The sequence below is a fragment of the Serinus canaria genome, chromosome 4 (genome assembly GCF_022539315.1).
Source record: "Serinus canaria isolate serCan28SL12 chromosome 4, serCan2020, whole genome shotgun sequence".
Taxonomy (NCBI): Eukaryota; Metazoa; Chordata; class Aves; order Passeriformes; family Fringillidae; genus Serinus; species Serinus canaria.
Window position 1 is genome coordinate 2643913 of NC_066317.1, and position 17700 is coordinate 2661612.

The 17700-nt window shown below is 43.8% G+C and overlaps 1 protein-coding gene across 2 annotated transcripts in view; it reads left to right on the plus strand.

Moving 5' to 3' along the window:
* Window positions 1–4659: 4659 nt before the first annotated feature.
* Window positions 4660–17700, plus strand: part of UGT8 (UDP glycosyltransferase 8) — a 35875-nt gene continuing 22834 nt past the window's right edge. Inside the window, exon 1 of one of the 2 annotated variants that reach the window (XM_009089370.3) lies at window positions 4660–5011. The gene's annotated coding sequence lies outside the window, so the exon portion shown is untranslated. Of the gene's footprint in view, window positions 5012–5544; window positions 5632–17700 lie in introns of those variants that run through there. The other variant, XM_030239404.2, reaches the window with a different exon arrangement.

Sequence of the window (17700 nt, forward strand, 5' to 3'; positions counted from 1 at the left end):
AAAACTAAGCAGTGCTTCCTGAAGACACTCACAAGGAAGTGTAGAAACAGAACACAACCCAACACATCTTGTTGAATTGGCTTACTCCCTCTGCAGCCAACTTTTGAATCTGTACCTGTTCAAAGATGTACAACATGTCAGCGGCAGTCTGAAAAAACCTCCCGCAAAAGCCAGGTATAAAATCAGCACTAGCTCCAAGCTAGGGTATTATAGCCACTTTGTTTACCTTGTGAAATAAAACTATTGTAGTAGCCTCTGGTAATTACTTCTTTCTGCCCAATGAATTAAAACAAGCAACCCCCACCAGGTAACAGACTTGGAACACCTTTTGATATTTTAAGCTGAAAAAAAGACTACTACCAATACCTGTTTCAAGTTGTTTTCCTCAGCTTTAAAGAGACGAAGCCCTAGTGCCTCTCTTTGAAGGATGACAAGGAAAGCTGATAATGCTGTTATTTGCTAAGACAAAAACCTGTAAAAAAGCAAGCTACATGCACAAACATTTTTAATTGCAACTAAGAGGACACCACTTTTACATGCAAGGTTTTTACACACTTAATGACTCATCTTATGAAAATGAATTTAAAACAACTTTCACTAAAGCATGAACTAAAACTTAAACCTTTCCATTTTTATATTCCTTTTTAAAAGCACACTGAGGAATAAGTTGCCACACAATTCAAGAAGTGACTAAGCAATTGGAGAGAAACAGCATTGAAACACAGGACTGAAACAGGGAGTGGCACAGGTTTTGAATCTCCTTTGCTAAACCACCATTAAGCATAGGAACAAAACCAAGTGAACAAAAAGCCACCAGAACAGCTGACATAAAGAACTTTATTCAACTAAGAAGCACCTACACCATACCTAACACTTCCTACCTACTTGTGCTTCACAATACCCTAGAACTTGAAAATGTTCTGGGAGAAACACAGCCTAAGTTTCCAGAAGCAAGTTTTGTGAAAACATATCATCCCCACTTACTAACAAGAAAACCACTCAAAAAGTCTTTCAATTCTCCAGCTTCATTTTCACATTCAGAACTCCACTTAAAGCAATAAAAAACTCAGAAAGAAATAACTCATTGAGAGTTGCTGCTTCCTAGACTTCAATTCTCCATACCAGAGATTCTCTGAGGGTTAACAAAGTTGTTCCAAGCCACTATGCAATTTCTAAGAGTGGGAAAAGAAGACACCCTTGAGAGCCAGCATAACCCCTTCTGCCAACCCCCTCCCTGGTTGGTTACTCACTCACAATGCTCAGTTACTGCTTCGACACAGCAACAGAAGCAAAGGCACCCACCAGAGCTAAAAGAGAGCACCCTCACCCACAAACTGCTCACCCCATAACTAACTCTGCTCACCCAGCCTGCCTTTTTAACTTCTTGGGGGTAATCAAGGAAATCAAGGTCAGCTGCTTGTTGTGAAAAGCTTCCTCTCATCTCTTCAACCTGCTTTGGTGCTCGCTGCAGTTACTGTCACCTGTTCTTGAATCACAGCTTCTAGTGAAAAGCAGCTGTGTAGCTGTCACCTCTACCCCCTTCATGGTTTTGCAGATCTTGACCAAATCCTCTCTCAGATATTCCCTCTCTACACAAAAGAGTTCCACCTTCTTTAGTCTTTCCTCATGAAAGAGCGGCTTGGTCTGCTCAAATGCTTTAAGTGCTCCTCCCTGTGCCTTCTCTAACCACAGAACATCCCTTGCAACAAGGCACAGCAAAGCGGGATTTATGGTTTTAACATTTTTCTACATTAAAATGTCCTGGCCCCAAGGTCAACAAACCTGCTCAGAAACTTACTGCCAAGCAAGGAATAAATAAGACGTGAGGTCTCACCTAAATTTGTCCATAAAGGATTCCTTCTTCCTTTGTTAAAATTTTTGCCCCAGGAAATAGAACGTTGTGCTTTGTAATTACACAGGCTGCGCTGAAAGAACAACTGCAGGCGCATCACAGATTTCTCACCTGGGAGAAAAACTGTCTGCTGCTACCCAAATGACATCAGCCAGCTGGAAATTACCATTTCACACCTCCACCAGCCACAAAGCACGGGGTGGTCACTTTAGTGCTCTGTTGGGAGCCACCATTTACAGCTGTAACACACAGTTAGGGGGCTCGCCCGTTCAGGTAGAATTAACTCGTGTGTTAGTGTCACTTGTGGAAGGCAATAAGGGCAACAGTTGCTTACTGCAAAGGCAGACTCGTTTGGACATTTTTCTTGCTTTTGTGAGGATCTGTGAGCAGGTTCCAAAGTCATGGCAGGCAAACCCAGAGTGCTGGTGGTCTGGTAACACTGCAGTTAAAATGGGTACTATACATTTCACATGATCAATTCCTTCTGACACATAGGAAAGGCTGAAGAAGCACAACCCTATTTAAATAAATGAGTTTGCCTGCTTGTGACTGCAGATCAACTAAGAAGCAAAGGCAGCTAGCACTGTCTTGGAACCTGAGTTACAAGGAAGGTGATAGTTGTACTTTGTTCTGTATAAAGTCTTGAGGTGTGTGCATGTATAGCCAAAACCATTGAGACTGAGGACAAAGCACTTGAAGAACTCGGTGTGAATCATCATGATCCAGCAATCTATGGGAGAAATTCCTTCCTCTTTGGCCAGACCTGTGCAAATCAGTAGAAATGCACAAGGGACAAAATCTTCAATATAACTTACACATATTGCACTGTTCAATTAACTGGATTTGCAGAATCACAAATCTGGAATTAACAGTGTGGCATTTCTTGATTCTTAGGAGCATGATAAAAACTCCAACAGGATGGAACATGACAGGGAACCATTGTCTTCCTCCAACACAATCAAGTTCTAACCTCATTCTCTTGGATGAAGGCACTCTACAACCTCAGAGAAATATGTCACGTCAAGAGGCATTTCTTGTTCCTCAGCCAGTAAAAATAACTTTGATGACATCAGTGTCCAAATTAAAAGCAAATTAATTAAATTCCTCCCTTGAAAAATAATATGAAGGTGTCCCTTTGGACAGCAATTCATGGTTCTTTAAAAGTGCTTTGAAGTGTTTATTAACTCTGTAAAACTTTAATAAAAATTAAGAATGCTTCATATTTATAGCATTTTGTGAATTTTATTTATTTTATTTGATTCTGATCTTCTTATCACAATTTCAGATTCCAAGACTCCAAAACTTTTGCAACACAGAATTTCTTTGACAGGATCTGGGACATACTGGAGAGCAAAAAAATTCCTGTTTCAGTATTTTGCTGCGTACCTTATACACCTTACAATCATAGTTTAGCTAATAATGAACGCCTCATATTTACTTTGAAAGAAATACAAGACTGTTAAATACAAAATTATGCACATAACTGGAGTTTGAAATAAAATTAATTTGGCAATAGCGTGGAACCATAAGAGGCAAAGACAGGACACTATGATGTGCATGTACCTAGAGCTGATGGAAACTCAAGGCAAGCTGCCATTACAAGGCAAGGAAAGATGCCATTACAATAAGTGTAGGATGTTATAAGAAAATCATTAGCTCTTGAACACAATAATTTTTGGTAAAACGTTGTGTCTGACCTATTCTCATCTGCTCAAGACAGGAAACTGGGAAGGCAGAACAATGACAAAATTAAGCAAGTCTGATGTGCTGATGGAAGAATGAGTGAGGAATAACATAAAAGCTTTTAGAAGTAACATTCACTCCTGAGTATTAAATCCAGTAATTAAATTCAAAGTGCTACCACCACTGTAAGACATCTTAAGTACAACATTCCATGAAGAAACCTTTAATTTTTTACCAAGGTCTGGTAAGTAATAGTGATAGAATTTGCCAGGTACCTGCACCAATTGTTGCTTTTTGAGGTTTTCTAAACTTTAATGATTTGTTCCATGTGTGAGAAACAGAAGAGCTCTTAAAAAGCTGTATGACGAATATAGAGGAAAACTATATGCCCCAAATAAATTGGATTAATTTGAATGAAAGTTGAGTTTCATCTTCTTTTGCAAGCCATCTTGACTAAAATGGAAATCAATTTAAATCTTATGCTCATTTTTCCTATCATGCTGTTTCATTAACCTATAATTCCAATTTCATTAACTTTCTTGTTTTGTCTGATGAAACTTAAACCTTCACTTTTATTAAAGGAGTAACTTGATCTGTCGAATGTGGATGACAATCTGACACTTCTTGTCCTTTAAAGCTCATTGCAAAACTCTAGTGAACATGAAAGTTAAAAGAAACAGGGAAAGTTTGGACTTTAGAGTGTGTGGGAGGTAAGGGTCAAATATTGTTGTTTCAAAGAGTTTTGCTGTCAGCTATGAGATAAAAGCTTTATTATATTTTGACGTATCGTTATTAGATAACAAGCAAATAACAAGGGAAAAAAACCAAATCCACATCCACCCAAACCACACACACACAAAACCAACTGGATAATTAGCGCTTATATTTAAAGACGGTCGGGGGCGCGAAATCGCGATAACTACGTTTAGTTGGTGCTTAATTAGCTAAGCAGCTGGACGAGGCTTGGAGCCACCTGGTCCAGGAGGAGGTATCTCTGCCCACGGCCAAGGGCTGGGCCCGAAAAGCGGCTTCACTGGGGCTGATTGGTGGGGGCGGTCTGGTCCCGCCCGCTAGAGGCGGGCACAGGGGACCTGCCCTGTGCTGGGAGCTGCCCGCCGTCCCGGCAGCGGGGCAGTGCATGGGGCGGGAGGGCAGCCGAGCCTTTCCCCGGACGTGGGGGCGAGCGGCAGCGCCGGTGCATGCGGTGGGGAGGAGCGGGGGCAGCGCGGAGTGATGCGAAGTTGAGGGAGGACGGAGCGAGGGAGCCTCCTCTGCTCGCAGGGCAGCCCAGCCCCGCAGCAGGTGCAGCGGAGCCCGGGCGGAGGCACCGGCGGGCCCGGCGCTCTCGGCGCCGCAGCAGCGCCGCAGCCCGGGCCGGGCGGACCCGGCTGAAGGACAAGAGCCCCGAGCGGAGCTGCGGTCGTCGGCTCCTTACCAGAGGCAGCGACGCGGAGGAGCGGCCCTGAAGGGAGAGCGGTGAGGGGCCTCGGCGGTACCGAGGGGTCCCGGCCGTGGCGCGGAGGGCCCGGGGGGGAGGTGGGCAGGGAATGTCGTTCCACCTCGCTGCTTGTCCCAGTCTATCTTCTCCCTTTTTCCTTCCCGCAAGGCGGAGGGTGCCCTAGGTGGAGGGTCTGATGTAGCGGGAGGAGGGAAAGCCGTTTAAGGGGATGGGGGGGTGAGAGTCGAGGGGCTGAGAGGAAGCGCTATAGAAGGGGGATGAGAGCCGGAGGGCTGAGGGGAAGAGCCGTGCGAGTCGGGGTGAGAAGTGGGGAGCTGAGGCGAAGAGCCGTGCCGTGGGGTGAGAGCCGAGAGAAGGAGCCGCAGGAGAGCCGCGTCGATGCGGTGCCTCCGGGCGAGGGGACGGTGTGACCTGAGGAGGGAGCTGAGGGCTGTGGGGGAGCGCCATGTCCTGAGGGGCGCCAGAAGGACGCGTCCCTTCCCGCCCTTTTCGTGAGGGGCGCTGGGGCGGGGAGACAAGAGGGGCCCGGGGGCGGCGCGCAGGTACCTGTGCGGCGCCGCAGGCGGGCACTCATCAGGCGGGCTCTGGCGTGGTCGTCGTCCGGAGCCGCAGCGGCCAGTGCGGGGAAGCCCGGCAGGTGCTGGCGCTGCTCCCTGAGGGAGTTGGAGCGCCGTGAGGGAAGAGGGAGCAGGGGGGCTTGGGGTGGGGCTCCCGGTCCCCCGCCCGGGGGTCCCTCAGCGGCGGCTCCGCAGCCCTGAGGGGAGGCGCGCGCGCGGGGCTCGGCGCGCGCGGGGCGCTGAGGGCGGGAGCGGAGTCGGCGTCGGGGGGACGCGGGTCGCGGAAAGGCTCCGCTTTTCGGACACCGAGTCTTAGCCCCTCTCGGCGGGTCCCCTTAACTGCTTGGTGTCGCCGTGAGGGGCTGTCGCCGACAGCCGCCCCGCGGTGGTGTCAGCGAGGGTAGCACCGCGGCGTGTGGGAGCGGAGCTCCCCCCCCCACCCCCAGCCTCATTGGGTTGCCACCCGGCTGCCGGCTTGGGGACGCGCTGTGAGGGGAGCGGAGGCCTGGGATGGCTCCCAGGGCGCCTGGGATGCAGTGCCCTCCCTGGATCTTCCCTCAGTTTCTATCCCAGCCGCCTCGGAAGGAACAGCGTTGCGTAATTGCTGCTGCGCCTCCCGGTTGGGCTCAAAACGGAGGAAAACGGTGAAGCGTGAACTTTTCGGGCGACACATCGCTGAAGTTGCGGTATTTAAGCGGGTATCGACTATCATTTTGTCTCTTATTCTTTAAATAACCTACTCGTTTGAGCCCTGGCCGTGGAACAATAGGAAATTTTTGGGAATTGCGCAGCCCGTTTTGTGTGCTCTTAAGAGTTCCCTGGGGATGGACAGCAGGGAGCAGCTCTAGTAGTAGGCATCCTTGAAGGTCTTTTCCTCCAAAGCAAACACCTTGAAACCAATGTTTTTTATTTTTTGTTATGACCAAATTACTTAGTTTTAGGAGTAATTCACGTGATATTACTTATTTCCAGATTTTTATTGCCAACATTTTCTCTGTTAGCGTTTCCAGTCTGAAGCTGCCTGCTTTCTCGAGCAATTATCACACAAGGTCACTTAGATTTTTAGCTGAGCTAGTTTTAAAGCATTGACACTACCTAGTGTGCAATTAACCTTTGCTTCACATTTCCTTGTTTTTGTTCCTTTGTTTCAGTCATTGATCCAGGCCAAACACTGGATTCTGCAGTGGCTTTTCTTTTCCAAAAGACCAACCAGTTTGTCCTGGAGTCTTGTGTTCCGAGACAGCTTTTATGCTGTTGTGAAAACATTTCAGTTGAAGTACAGGGAAATGGGTATTTAGCACAAATTGCTTGTGATTTATTTTTCTTTTTTTTTTTTTTTTGTGTGTGTTTCCTGTTAACAGAAGCTCTTTATAGAACCCGAGAAAAGCAAATATTTGTTTGATGATGTGTCTGTTAAATATTGAGACTCAGAGGTGAGAATCAAGTCAGTGTTTTGTAGACAGTGGATTTTATTTTCTTAGGGTGCTTCTTAACAGTTGGGTTGCTCTAAAGCAGGATTTGGGTGGAGAAACCCATGGGATTAACCAGGACTGGAGGAGAGGGTATCTGAATGATCCTGCATCCTTCTAATGTGCAGGGTGATGTCACCTGAGCTCTGAGTCCTCTCCTTGCCCGTGTGAGTGACTTGCTGACTAAGTGCTAGTGGAGCAGTGGGCTGGTTTTGGTGGATGCAGTCGGTGGCAATTGCAGCTGGGTGCTTGGCTGCTGTGCCTCGCTGGCAGGGCTTTGTGTGTGGGCCTTCCCTGCACCTGTTGAGACATGCACAGAGGGCATGATACGCTGGCATACTCTTCCTACTACTTGAGAAGTGTTCTGAGCTAATTAAAAGAGTAACAATGTCTGTCCTGACTTGGTTATTTTCTAATTGATGCTCTTGACCATGAGATACATTACTTTTGACTTAAACTGCTGGGTGTTTATTGCCCTTGCCTACCTTGCCTGTTGTTGTCCACTTTGGGCTCTTTAAAGTGCTTTTTGTCCACTTTGCAGTTTTAGCCAGATTGCTCCCTTCAGAACAGTACAAGAAATTACCTTGGTTTGTTTCTTATGGGTCAAATTTCTTGTCTTTTACTCACCAGAGAAATCCCACTGCAATATTAAAGCCTATTGGGTTGTTTGTGGTGAGATCAAATTTGTGGGATAATTAGCACATGAAATAACTTTTTTCCTCCAGCTCTAGACTTTCAACAGATATTTTTATTTCTGTTTGATTATTACAAAGTCATATTTGTGAAGAGAACAGAAGTGTGTTTGAGAAATGCTGACACATGAGAAGCGTTTGACATCATTCACCTCCTTTGTTGGTACTTCTAGTCCTTAGAAAAATTTCAGCATGGATTGACTTCTTATTGTTGTTTCAGAAAGTATTTTTGGGCTGAAAACTGACTTTCTGATACAGCTCCAAGTGTTCATGTGTAGGTATTGTGGAGGGCTCTTCTCCTGTTTTCCAGGAAGTAAAATGCACTGGAAACATTGAATAGAATTCTCTGTCCTTTCCCCAGGACAGCTTTGCTGGGAGGAAATTTCCAAGACTTGTGACATAAGGTTTCTTGAACCTTTTGATGAGTTATTTTTGATCTTTTATGACACTTGGATGTATGTCTGTTAAAATGCTCAGGGTGTGAGGTCCTGCTGTTCCATGCAAGAAATAAGCATTTGAATGGTTTGTAGCCCAAACTGTGCCTATAAACTGGTTTGTCATGCCCATAATTTTATTTGTATAGGGAAACAAGCATAGCTTTCTTCTTTGCTCTGTGCTGTTCTTTCCTCCTATGAATGGATGGTTCAGCTTCACAAAAAATGAGCAACTTAAGACTTTTTTTCCCTTTTACTCAGTAACTAAAGGGAGAGTTAATGGGAAGTCTTGAGTCAGCCTCTGATTCTGAGCTGAGCTGGAAGTGAGTCTTGATGCCCTGCAGAAACAGCATGCTCTAAGAAAAAATTCAAATATTAAGGTTGTGTCTCAGTGTATTTAGAGGGAGGTAACAGTGTGAATGTAGAAGATGGGGGACCTTGGATGTTTGGTAATTTAAGACTATATTCCTTTAGAAAAATTATTTTTACCACCAGTCTGGATAAAGTTGTTTATTTGTTATAACTGAAGATGGAGTGAAATAAGTGTAACCAAAACTTCAAACATTAATTTTAGATGTCCAGAATTTTAGATTAAAATGCAGTTGCGTATTTTTTATTTGGTTAATTTTAGGTTTTTTCAGCAGTCCCCATTTGATTTGAAAGTTATTTGACATAAGTCAAATGAATAAGGTGCTTTAGTGCCAGGAGTACCAATGCATGAAAGACACATTTTTTTAAGTATTGCAAAAACTTTCAACAAAAATTAAGAACTAGCTTTAGAAAAAAAATTACAAAGAAGCTAGCACAAAGCAAACAGAAAGAGAAACAAAAAGGCCTCAAGAAAACACATGGCCAGTCTGTTCTTACTTCCTCTTAGCTTTATTTTCAGGACATCATTGTTGTCTTCCCAATTTCATGTTTCAACTGAGAAATACTCACATTTGAGGCCAAGTGAGGTCTGGCTGACCCTGCAGGTGAGATGAAAGGAACGTCTCTCCCTGAATGAACTCAGGGTGAGGAGCAGGAGCTGTGCCCAGAGTGCTGCTCTCAACACGAGGCTCTGCTTGCCTGTGAGGTGAGGGGGGAAGTGTGGCAGCAGAGCCATGGCCAGCCCCATCAGCTGTCCTAGCACTTCCTGTAGTAGCTGCTTCAGATTTGTGAGTGCTAGGGATTTTTCAAATGAGTTAGTTGTTAGAGAGCATGGCTGCTGTTTGCAAGGAGCTAGATTTTTTAGTTTTGCAGGTTTCCTAGGGAAGCTACTTGTGCCAATCGATCATAATGCAAGCATCTGCTCAGAAGGAATTCTTTTTAACAGCATGGTATCCTGAGGTGGACCTTGCAGCAGTGTCCTTCCCAGGAGTGTTCTTGGCTCCAAGATTGCTGCCCCTGGAGAGCTGGGTTTGGCATGGTCCAAAGTCACCATAGCTCATTTCAAACCTGAACATCAATGTGCTGTAAATGCCAGCAAAGCTTTGCTGGAGAAATACATCCTTGATGAAGCCTTGCTGGTCCCTAGAAGAACATTATTTCCTGAAACTGAGCTTTGAAGGGTGCGTGGTGATGTGTATGATGTTTGGTCCCTGGGCACAAAACCTTATCACTTTAATCAAGTTTAAAATGTTCCTGTGAAGCTTTGTCCACACACATTTTGCTTCCCAGCAGCATGAAGTGGAAAATTGCACATGTATTATTGCAGTAACATGTCTGGATAGGCCAGTCTAGTGCTTGGGGCATCCATGACTTGTGGGGCTAAAAGGAACTGGGAGCTGCTGGTGTCAGTCTTGTGAGGACTTGTGTGGAAACTTGCCCAAGGACGGTTGATGGTTATCTGAGTGTTTTTTTCCAAGTTGAGAATCTTGAAAAACAGATCTGAGTGTGTAAAATATAGGAGTGAAGCTGTCATATTTCTTTAACCACTCTAATGATAAATCATTGGTTACTGTACTTTGTGGCACTTTAGTAATTATTTTGCTTGTTTATCAGTTAGCTTTATTTTCAGGGAAGTACACTTGACGATAGGGGTATTCCAAATCATTTTATCTCAGACTGTACTTTGATGAGACAATCAGTCTTGCCTGAACTGCTTACCAATGAAATACCTACAGATATAGGCTATAAAGTTATTTTTGTTTTAAACCCCCATCAGGTATTTATTGCTCTGTAGTGTTCATGTTGAGAAAGTTGTAGCTGCTTTCCAGAAGTGGAGGAATACCTGGAAAGTGCCTTGTTGGTGGGTAGGAACAGACACATGCATGTCTAGAACTACTTGGGATGTGCCTGGATGGGTTATTGTTAATTTGTTTTGGTTTTACACCCAGATTATTCTGGGAATTGTAGTCTTGGAGATGGGAAACATCTTGGTCTTGACCCCTTGTGACCTTCGGATTTATATTATCTTTTCCCTAATGTTTGTGAATTAACAGATTGTACTTAAATCTTAGACCCTCTCTGAAAATCTACAAATGCTGTCTTTAGGTTTTGAATTATACTCTAGACTTTGCTTTTTTGAATCATACTCTAGTCTTACTCAACTACTGGTGCTAGAAATTTGCAGGGAGCTTATGTGTGTTTAAAAATTGTTATACAGCTACAAAAAATAATTCCCACCCCTTACTGGAGTGTGTTTTGCACTTTCTGGAAGATTCCCAGTTGATTTCTGTCTCCTGTAGCTCTGGTAAGTGTTGTGGTCTTGCTCTTAAAACCAGAATCTCAGGATTAAACTCTACAGCTGTTACACTACGCTTTTATCCTTATTCTAGGCCCAGATTCTACTAGGAGGTGGTTGAAAGCAGGCATTCAAAATACAAATCTGAAAGCAACAGACAACAACTGATTTGGAAGAAAACCGACCTGTAAATTTCGAAACAGGAGCTATTAATTAACAGACTGAATAAGCGAAATGTGTTTGGCATGTGTGGTGTTGCTGCAATTATTTTAATGGAGCTGAATAAGAGCAAAGCATGATGAAATGCAGTGTTTTTATTTTATTCCAGGTTGTATTTCCCACTGCCGACACAAACCTGTGATAGTTTCCTTTGTGATGGTGTTTGTGTGGCTTGTTAAAATGTGCTTATTTGCTATAGGATGAAGTCAGAAAAGGAACAAAGAAATTCATTGAGTGCTTCTGGGTGTCATGTGATGGCGTGACCAGGGAGAGCTTGTACCAAGCTGAAGCCAGCTGGAGTGAAAAGTAAAGCATCCCCCCAATAATTACTGAAGTTAAGTGAAAATCCCAGTAAAATGGGTTTATGTTTAAAACTAATGTTGTCTCAGGCTCTGGGGCTTGTTCATGAGCCAAAATTCATGCTTGGTTTGTGGTAGCATATAACTACAGGCACCAAGGAATTAGGCCCACAGCAAAGTGCACTGCAGTTTCCTCCAGCCCCTTCTTCGGAGGGTCATTGTAGCAAGGGAGATTCAGTCATTAATTCAAGTGTTGAAAATCAGAGTGAGGATTTTTGTGGGCTTTTTTTTCCCCCATCTTTTTAGCACTTCATTCAGGCACTCTTTCAGCCTGTCTTTTGCTGCCAAAGACACCGTGGGCAGCTTTGACCCTTTGCTGGAGGCATCTTTGTCTCCATCAGCTCCTGTGGCACTTGGGCCTTGTCCTCTCCGCAGGTAGCACGTTTCCTTTTACTTTCAGCTCTTACTCCTGTGGTGAGCTATTCTGTTCCTGGGTTCTTCAAGGCACTGTGGTCACACAGCAGGAGAAGAGCTGGTAAAAAATGTCTTTACCAGCATGGTGTCCCCTGGAAATGTGGAATAACCTGTTGGCTCCTCTCTGATACCCCCAGCCCTGACGTCGCTGCAGTATTTCTGGTTCTTTCTGGTGCAAAATGGCTGCAGCAGGTGGAGGAGCTTAAGGTTTCAGGTCTGGGTACTTGGAGGCAAGGTCTCCAGGAGCTGAGGAGACTTTGTCGAGGGACTTGGATGTTGTTGCCAAAACACGGTGTCGTGAGTGAGTTCCCAGTAGCTGCGAAGGAAGAGGTGTCATTTGTCAGGAGAGCTTCTCCTGTTGTGTTGATGAAGCAGACAAATCTCTCCACCAGGAGTGTGTGTGTGTCTCACTTGCAAACAGATGGCTCTTGGCTGTGTGCAGGCAGCAGGTGTCATTCCAAGGTGCCAGGGGTGGGAAAACCATGGGCAGCAAGGAGCAGAGCCGTGTCGTGGAGAGTGCCAATGCGGAGAAATCCAAGCCGCTGGCACATCGAGTCAGGCTGCCCTCGGTGGAAGGCTCTCTGCTTTTGGAGCAGTGTGTGAGCACTTGGCTTTGCTAATTCCTCACTTTGTGAAGTGATACAAATTGTAGGGATCTTGAAATGCCCTGTTTGAGATGCCCAGTGCAAAACAGGACAAAAAGGACTGGCTGTTCTTGCTCTCTTTGCTTTTATTTGGGTTATTAAAATGACTCAAGAATGTCTTTTGATTTGTTTTGATTACCCTACCTGGTAGGTCTACGGAGGTTAATGTTTCACAGGTTGTAAAATCTTGATGAAACTCAATTCCATGCGGTTAGTTGGGCTGAACTTGGAAAATGGATGCTCGTACAATACTGACCTTTTGTAAAGTTTATAATTTTTACTGTTCAATGTTTGCTCAGTTTTAGTACGTGGAGTGTTAAGGAATGTAGATCACATGGCCCTCTTGGGACTTCGTTCACCTTATGAAAATATTTAATCAGACTTGAATCCTTTACTCTCAGGGAAATCAGATCTTGACTGATACAGTCACTACTGCAGCATTATGACCCTAAAGCATGCAGGTTTATAAGGAACTTGATTAAAAGGTCAAATTATTGCTCTTAATAGATTTGGAAATCCTGAGTAGATTTAGAACATAACCATTTTATAAAGATAATATTTGTAAGTATTTAATCTTTTTAGATATGCTTAGTCTTTGTAGAAGTTTGGGGCAGTTTTCCGTAACCATGAAGAACCACAGAGCACTTCTTTCCAAAAGCCAGTGGTGTAGTGTTAGCAGGAGTGTTGTACTTTGTTGACTTGCTATAAAGTTATTTTAATAGGACAGAATGCCTTGCATAAGAGTTCTGTTCCCATGTAACTTCTGAGAGATCCATCTGCTAGCATCCTTTTGGAAAATATTTTGTGTGTAAACTGTGAAACCTTTATTTTGAGGAAGTGCCTCTTCTGCTGTGCTACCTGTGAAGTGATGATTTCTAAAATCTTTTTTCTATCACGGTTGAGTACAAAAGCTTAGGTAAAACTCCTCAGTGTTTGATCAAACCTGTTGCAGGTACAGTAAGTGGTCACTAAAAGTGGTTTCATAAATTGCATATCCTTTTGACTCCTTCTTGATAGCTCCTTTGCTGTTTGCATAGCTGACACAGTAAGTCTGACAATTGTAATGTCTATATAATCTTCCTCTTTTGTCTGTGGATGAGATACTCTTGTACTCATTGAGGTGTTTCAGTCATTGGATAGGAGCTGTTGTTTGGGACATGGTACAAAGCAAATGCAAAAGCCTGCTCTTGTTGATACATGTGTGTTACTAATTTCTTAATTTATTCATTTAGTTGAAAAAAAGGAGCCTGTGGTTGGAAGCCAAATCACACCACTCATCTAAAAGATTGCAACACAGAATAGCAATTACAGCATACACTGTGCCTCAGCAATTAGTAACAGGATGTGTGATAGAGAAAATTTAAGGACATAAACCCAAAGGCTGTACAATGCCCGGTACCAGAGTGTCTTCCCAGATAGTTTCCTGATTTGTTGCTCCCAGACTCAGCACGTTTCTGCGTTTCTGGTGCTTTTTTGCTGCTTTTCAACATGCAGGTCACTTAGTACCTAGTGCCTCCTAATCTTAAACTGCAGTTTGCTGCCTCAGGTCAGCTTGTGTGATGCTGGCTGTAATGTTGTAATGCTCCTAAAGGATTAGGGTATTTTGGATTGCATGTGGAATATGTACAGCACAGCAAACAGTATTATGGGCTAAGAACTTGTTTTACATTTCCCAGCTTCAAGGAATGGTTAGGAGGCAAGTTTTTGCTTGAAGATCATGGTCTTCCTTACTGTCATCTGTTATGCCACTAATTAACATCTTCCTGTCTCCATGATAAAATTATTTTCTGAGATTTGCTGTCAGACATGATTTGGTCAGTGCATTTCCTCACATAGGTACCATTTCTGGGTGCTCGGCAAAAAAATGCTGATGTGGAGTGCTATTAAATCTTCAAGTGTTTGGGGGAAATAGGAAAAAGTCAACATGTTGTGGGATGTGTAAAAGGGAGGAGTTTTTCTTTTCTCTGGTCACTCCTTTGGTTTGGAATCAATGCACTTCACGTGTATTTGTGTGTATGTCTATTTGTGTTTTGTCTTTATTATCAACTGCATGTATTTGGCTGGCACAGCTAAGGTTTGGGTTGATTACATGCGTTTTTAGCATAGAATCATCCTGTACTCTGTTTTAGTGAAACCTTCTCTGTCTTGAAGTGTTTTATTTGTCTTTCAGCATTATACATAACTGCAAGTGCCTTTTGTTAGTCATTCCTGCCTATCTGGGGCTTGATAAAAGGCTTTGCTTACAGGGCCTTTGGTCAGGCAGCCTGGGTTGTAGGGCTTGGCTCTGTTTGTGTAAGTGAGGTGTTCACGAGCCTCTGGAGGATGGGTATCATGTTTTACCTGTAAAACTGTTTTTAATAGCTGCTAAAGCAAACAGAACTGCACACAAAGTACATTCATGTCAATGGAGTTTGGAGTGGGCAGGGCTGGAGTGGCACTGAATTGGGTGATATCAGGCAACAATCTGGGATCAGCGGTCATTTCTTTTCCTGTTTTAATGCCTCCTTTCTATTGAGAGCAGTAGTAAACCATAGTCAGCAGCTGCTTATGGTTTTTGTTTGTTTTTTTCCCCAGAGGCTTTTTGTAGTGCTTTCCATGACCAGTTCTTCTGCAGCTTCCCTCTGCATTTCTCTTGCTGTGCTTTCAACCACATGTCTCCTCCTACAGCTACAGTACATCTGATCTTGAGAGCAATGAAGACCATGTTTGTTTTTATCTGTGGTGAAGGCTGCAGTTGGGCATGGTAGGGTGGGATTGGCTCCTGAGGTGACCCTGCCCTGCACGGGATTCCAGTTTTTTGACCTCAGGTGGGATAACTGAGGGCAGATATGCCTCACTGGGAGAAAAGCAGCTGGCTCTGGAGCCTGGCATGGGTGATTGCTGTATGCAACTGAAAACTGGTCAAGGCCCCTCTACCCATGTGAAAACTGCATCAGATCTGTAGGTTTTAATGCAAGTTTAGTTGCTGATTAAATGCATCAAAGGTAAAATTAATAAATGGTCTTTCTGCCTTTTTGTTCCGATTGGCTCAGACATTAATGTCAGGTTTTAGAGAGTTTACAGTCCAAGAGCAGAGTTTGTGTTCTTCCTTCTAAAATAAGGAGTTTTGTGTAATGAGGTGTAGTAAAGGGAGGGGGACAATACTGAGAGCAAGATGAAGGAATAAGTCTGTGTGTTAGCACCACACCTCTGGCAATTGTTGGTTTGCTGAATTACATGAAAATCTCTCATTTCCCTGTTTTACGAAATACTAATATTCCTGGGATGCACACATTAGCTTTCCGTTTGGGCATAGTCATTTCGTTGCTAATTAGCTCCCAGATTTGGGCTTGCAGAGGTGGCAGCTTGTTCCTTTATCCTCTGCTGTCTCTGTGAAATGGTAATGAGTAATTTGAGCCCTTTGGGTAAGGTGAGTGATCAGCAGCTCAGAGATGGCTCCTTTGCTGTCAGAGGATCGCTGCTGTTTGGGATGAAGGGCACCTTTTCCGGCCGAGGTCCTGCTCAAACTGCCCAGGTAAACTCAGCAAACCTTAGCAGATCTAAAGAGAGGCTGAACGGAAGGGAGGAATTTAAAAAAGCAGATTCCATCGCTGAACTGCAGCGCTGTCAAACTTCCTTTGCTGCTTTTGAAGTCAGGAGTGTTCTTGTTTAGTGAATAAAAAGGACTCTTTATATCCTTACGTGTAAGTGCCCAAGAACTGTTTAATCTTTTGAGTACTGATAAATGTGGGAGCAGTTTGCTTTCAGGCTGTGCTGGATGGAGGTGAGTGACATGCTCTTCTGCCTCTGGATCTCTCTACGACGGAGGAAAATGTGGATAATGGTATTGCTGGCTTGAAAGTAGCTATTTCTGAGTTTCAGAAATAGCAGGTAGGCAGCCAGGAGTGTAAAGCAGGAGAAAACCCTCAAACGTGCCAAAAAGTTCTATTAGCAGTGATTAGCAGATTATTAAGGATTGGCAGCAAATCTAAATGTAATTTTGGGTACGTGTTCTAGGACTGTAATTGACTTTTATACCAAGTACTACTTGGAATGTATCTAAAATAATTTAAGATTGATGTTTATATAAATGACTTTATGTCTTAATGTTTAAATTAGTATTCTACAATTCAGCTAGCACTACACTTATTTCCAAGTCATTCAGTTCATTTCCACATTTCCCAGCTTTCAAGTATTGGAACTCTGTGAAGGGGGTGGGGGAAGATCCTCCCTCCTATTTTTTAATTCTGAAAGTCATTATTTTCTCTGTAGTCACACTTTTTGTTGTAGGTTCTGCTTGATTCTTCTGGGTGAATGGAAAAATACTTCCTTAAAAAAAACCAAATAGTGATTTAGAGGTGTCTTGGTCATCTGAAAACGGCCCCAAAAGTCTGACTGTGCAGGAGTGTGCTTGATTTTCTGTAACCCTTGAAAACTCATCCTTCCTCTTTGATTTGAAAACCCCCACACAGAGGTCATTAAACTAACTCCAACAGCTGCTCATAAGTTAAAGGCATACCAAAAAGTTAATGTTTAACTTTTTCTTGTGGAATAGGAAAACCCTTTACAATGAGTAATTGGTTTCACTACTATAATGCCACTCTGCATCTGGCTCTTCTCCATATCTTTGTTTTTGGGGCCTTTTGGCTGAAAGGAATGGCTTCAATTCAGTGAAGATTTTATTGTTTGGGTGTTACATTATGTTTTGGGGGTTTAAGTGTTAGCAAATTTGGATTTTCCTTTTCACCCTTTCACCCTCTCTGATAAAAGGATGTTGCATGCCAGCTCAGATGCCAAAACAGGCACGTTTACTGGAGGCAAATCCTAAGAAGAAGGACTTAAGGTAGAGGTACAAAGTGGTTTTTTATTGTCAGCCATCTTAGAGAAATGCATCATTCTGTGTCTCTGGGCTTTTCTTTCCTCTTTTCCCTCAGGACACCTGACAGTTCTTTTTCATGCTTCTGGTGTGCAGAAACAGAAGGCAGTTGCATTGGACGTTGATCCTTTTTATTTATTTTGGCCCGTGATTTGTTCTGGGAGTTAACCAGTGGATTGTGGCTGGGAGCTAGTAGGAAGAATCCCTGAGCTCGACTTGTTATTAGCTGGCTTCAGCTGAGCACCACCTTGGCCTTTTCCTGACACTTGTAAAGGCTTCTGTGCCTGGGCACTGCCTGCTGCTTCGGGAGATGAGCTGAATCAGAAATTCCCAATGGAATGGGCAAGAGTCCCAGGGGGAACACCTGCTATGCTGGGGGAGCTCAATGCTGAAGGCAC